Source organism: Macrobrachium rosenbergii, chromosome 54, assembly GCF_040412425.1.
Source record: "Macrobrachium rosenbergii isolate ZJJX-2024 chromosome 54, ASM4041242v1, whole genome shotgun sequence".
In the NCBI taxonomy this organism is placed as follows: domain Eukaryota; kingdom Metazoa; phylum Arthropoda; class Malacostraca; order Decapoda; family Palaemonidae; genus Macrobrachium; species Macrobrachium rosenbergii.
The window spans coordinates 21,777,603-21,782,602 of record NC_089794.1 but is presented as its reverse complement, the minus strand read 5'-3'; the positions used below and the strand labels follow the sequence as shown (position 1 = coordinate 21,782,602).

The 5,000-nt window shown below is 38.0% G+C and overlaps 1 protein-coding gene across 1 annotated transcript in view; it reads left to right on the top strand.

Annotated features, from left to right (window-relative positions):
* The window catches only part of LOC136834851 (zwei Ig domain protein zig-8-like), a 39,386-nt gene that overhangs the window by 26,609 nt on the left and 7,777 nt on the right, over positions 1–5,000 (top strand). The window lies entirely within an intron of this gene.

Sequence of the window (5,000 nt, the reverse complement as noted above, 5' to 3'; positions counted from 1 at the left end):
ATCTGTTAATTTCCTAGTGTCTCTCTCTCTCTCTCTCTCTCTCTCTCTCTCAATTATTTTACTGCTTACCATAGAAGATCTATTAATTCTCTTATATTCTCTCTCTCTCTCTCTCTCTCTCTCTCTCTCTCTCTCTCTCTCTCTCTCTCTCTCTCTCTCTCTCTCTCAATTATTTTACTCCTTACTATATATGATCCATTAATTTTCTTATAATCTCTCTCTCTCTCTCTCTCTCTCTCTCTCTCTCTCTCTCTCTCTCTCTCTCTCTCTCTCTCTCTCTCTCGCAACTTCCTCTGCCGCTCAGTCAGTGGGTCAGCCCAGAAAAATATGGGACGCTGAACCGAAAGGCTCCGAAGTAGGGCGTGGGGTACTGTGTGGGGGTGGGGGGGTGGGGGCCGGGGCCTTCCTTTCACCAAAGAGCTGATTGGGACTAATGAAATGCACCCAGCATCCAGCGAGATCTGTAATCCATTTAATTACGGCGATGAGGCTGATGGAAATTAATCTGAGGGCGCCTTCGTTTACCTTTTGATCTCCGTGGGCGTGTGGGACGGTTTTGTGTGAAATGCTGTGAAATGTGTGTGTGTGTGTAAATATATATACATGTATATATGTGTGTGTGTATATAAAGAGAGAGAGAGAGACAGACAGACAGAGTGTAAGAAAATCAACAAATCTTGTACAGTATGCAGTCAAAAAACTGAGAGAGAGAGAGAGAGAGAGAGAGAGAGGAGAGAGAGAGAGAGAGAGAGAGAGAGAGAGAGAGAGAGAGAGAGAGTATAAGAAAATCAACAAATCATGTATAGTACGCAGTCAAAAAACTGAGAGAGAGAGAGAGAGAGAGAGAGAGAGAGAGAGAGAGAGAGAGAGAGAGAGAGAGAGAGAGAGTATAAGAAAATCAACAAATCATGTATAGTACGCAGTAAAAAAACTGAGAGAGAGAGAGAGAGAGAGAGAGAGAGAGAGAGAGAGAGAGAGAGAGAGAGAGAGAGAGAGAGAGAGAGAGTGTATAAGAAAATCAACAAATCGTGCATGGTAGCCTACGCAGTCAAAAAACTGAGAGAGAGAGAGAGAGAGAGAGAGAGAGAGAGAGAGAGAGAGAGAGAGATGAGATATACGAGAAAAAGAATAAATAATTAACTAACCACTATCTATAACTAAATCAAACTTCAGCACCCGTAAACATTTTCCAGCCATCCTCATATTACGAAATCATGGCTCAGCATCCATAAATATCCTGAAATCATCATGACTCCCATTACTTCCAGGCAAAGACATTTCCAGGGGCAGCAAAAAAACACCTCTGGAACTGGACTCCAGCTGAGTAAGAAATATGACGGATTACTCCGGAAGGAGGAATTCCGCTAAGCAGATTACTCGCGACTTTTTTTTTTTTTTTTTTTGCATCGTTTCTTCGCCAGATTTCGTATTCGTAAATTCAGCAATTCGTCAGATTTTAATATATTTTCTTGTCTCACGTTTTTAGTTTTCTGTAAAAGAAAACGGTTGTGCCGGCTTTGTCTGTCCGTCCGCACTTTTTCTGTCCGCCCTCAGATCATTAAAACTACTGAGGAGGCTAGAGGGCTGCAACTTGGTATGTTGATCATCCACCCTCCAGTCATCAACCATACCAAATTTTAGCCCTATAGCCTCAGTAGTTTTTATTTTATTTAAGATTAAAGGTAGCCATAATCGCGCTTCTGGCAACGATATAGGCCAGGCCACCACCAGGCCGTGGTGAAAGTTTCATGGGTCGCGTCTCACACGGCATTATACCGAGGCCACCGAAAGATAGATCTGTTTCCGATGGCCTTGATTATACGCTGCAGCGGCTGTACAGAAAACTCGATTGCGCCGAAGAGTCTTCGCCCGCAATCTTTACGTTTTTACAATAATATTCGCAAACAAACTCGATTTCTTTTCCACTAAGCTCTTTATGTACGAAGCAGTTACTTTAATTATCAGTGTTCACAAATAAAACTCGACTCGCTTCTTTTCCACCAAACTTAATAATAAGTTAATGTCATTTTTCATATTTGTGAGCGGCCGGAAATGCGTACGTTCGTCACTGTGAGGACGCGCAAGCGAGTCTTGGATTATTGAATTTCGGTCTCGAGTTTGGGCTGATCTGCGGTGCTAGGTCATGGTCTGTGATTACTGTAAAGGCATGAAGTGAGAGAGAGAGAGAGAGAGAGAGAGAGAGAGAGAGAGAGAGAGAGAGAGAGAGTGAGTTAATATCTTTATTTATACATGCTCATATATTCATATTCATCTGTATGCTTGTATTCTCTTGTAAAAGCACCCAGAGGAACAGAGAGAGAGAGAGAGAGAGAGAGAGAGAGAGAGAGAGAGAGAGAGAGAGAGAGATATTTAATATCTTTATTCATGCATGCACATGTACATATCTGTGTGTTTGCATGCTCTTATACAAGCGTGCAGAGGAACAGAGAGAGAGAGAGAGAGAGAGAGAGAGAGAGCACAAACTTGTGGAAGGGTAATTAATTTCCTTAATAGACTCTCAATCAGGGAGCGCAGTAACATAAGACCAATTAACACTTAGGCTTTATTCCGCTAGATAAGAAAGACTCAATTACCAGTGAGACTTACAATCGCGGTGCCGATCGATTTCTTAGAAATCCTATGTCAAAAAAGAGAAGTAAAAAAATGCACCGACGTTTCTTCGGCGCAATCGAGTTTTCTGTATAATCAAGGCCACCGAAAATAGATCTATCTTTCGGTATAATGCTGTATGAGCCGCGGCCCACGAAACGTTAACCACGGGCCAGTGGTTGGCTACCTATATCGTTGCCAGAAGTACGATTATGGCTAACTTGAATCTTAAATAGAAACAAAACTACTGAGGCTAGAGGGCTGCAATTTGGTATGTTTGATGATTGGAGGGTGGATGATCAATATACTAATTTGCAGCCTTCTAGCCTCAGTAGTTTTTAAGAGCTGAGGGCGGACAGAATAAAGTGAGGACGGACGGACAAAGTCGCCACAATAGTTATCTTTAACAGAAAACTTAAAAAGAAGCTGAATTAGGCTCTCAGGATAATTTCTACCTTTGGATCAAATTAGAATACTTTTCTTTTTATTAGGATAAATGTAGATTTGAGCGTGTTTAAACGCCAATCCTCAATGAGGTTAAGATTCCTTCTCAGCGGAAGATATGTCTCCTAGATTGTTCCTTCGCGAATTATACCAAAGTTCATTTCTAATTGTCACCCGGTCGCCTCGTCCCGCCAATAATTTAAGCGTTTCTCGCCTACGTGCAAATCACTTAGGCCTAAATAACATGTATACTTGCACAAATCACATAGGCCTGAACAACAACATTTATTGTTTTGCCATTTCTAAATCAGTTCGACCCAAACAATAGTCCCTGTTTTGTCATTTACAAAAGCCATGTATTATGTTTCTTTTGTCAGTTCATACCCCATCAATATATAAATTTTTTTGTTTGTTTCTCGAGTAACTGAAGAATGGTATATATATATATATATATATATATATATATATATATATATATATATATATATATATATATATATATACATGATAATTTTTTTATTTCATCCGATTTGATGAGAGTTAGTCTGTAGAGCCAAGCACTTGGGAACTTTCTGATTCGCAACTCAATCGATAAGAATCACAAACATATCTCTTTGTTTTTGGGACCCTTGAAACAATGGAATGGCAAATTTCCTTGGTCTCAGAGTTGAATTCTAAATGATTCTACGTGACATCATCCTTTGGTAAACTGAGGAGTTGTGGAATGTATGAATGAATATATAAATCTATGGTGCATCACTATATTGTGACCGGAAATATTGAGTAAAAAGCCACAATAATGGAAACGAGAGACTGTATTTTTCCAAAATACAAAAGAGGGTTAAAATAAACGTTGTGCAAACGTCGAAAGTCGGCGCCCCACCCACCCACTTTTTTTAATCATTTTTTGTAATTTGGGAAAATACAGCCTCATTTACTGTGGCTTTTCACTCATTATTGAATCTGTTGCCTAGAAATTCAGTCTCGTGATAAACAGACTGCATTACTATGTAAAAGTCACAAGCAAACACTTTTGAACACTTGAACGGTGTTCTTCATCAGTCTTCACGTTAAAAAAATTCTATACATATATGTATATTTTTATACGTAAACACTGATGAGGAACACCGTTCAGGCTTTCGGAAGTATTTCCTTGTCTTTTACGTAGTAATACAGTTTACTTTAAAATTATGGATTTTCATTACACAAACTGAATATATTATACTGCCAACTATTCCCAAATCCTTCATTCTAATCATGAACTCATTCTCTCATCATATTAAAAATAGTTTAGATCAGTTTGTGTACTACAAAAAATGCCACACTAAAAATATTGTCTGAATGTACCTCATTTACGAATTAGGAAACTGTCAGTTTTCGGTTTTTTATTTTCAGCATAATTTGTATTTAACACTGATAAAATCTGATATTCATTCATAAATATAAAATCTGATATTCATTTCATATATTCATTGATTTATTCTGAAAAGTACATTTGCGAATTAGGGAGTTGTCAGTTTTCGATTTTTTTTATTTTCTGTATATTTTGTATCTATCACTGATAAAATTTTATATTCATTCAATATATATAAAATCTGATATTCATTTATATATTCATTGATTTATTCTGAATTACTTCGTTTATCCACATATTCCTTCTAATGAACAGTCTCAAGAACACAGACTATAATGCCATGTATTTCATATTTCATAAACTATTTCATGGCGTCTAACTTTAGTGTGCTTATTTATCTACAAAAGTATTTCTTTAAATATATTACGTACCGTCGGTACAAAACAAAGCTTACAGCTACTACCACTACGGTCACTACTCTCTGTCTGTCGGTCTGTCTGTCTGGTTCTCTTTCCATCTGTCTTTACAAACATATGCAAATAACTCCATACATATACAATGACGAAATGGAAATTGTTCACTCTGTTTTATG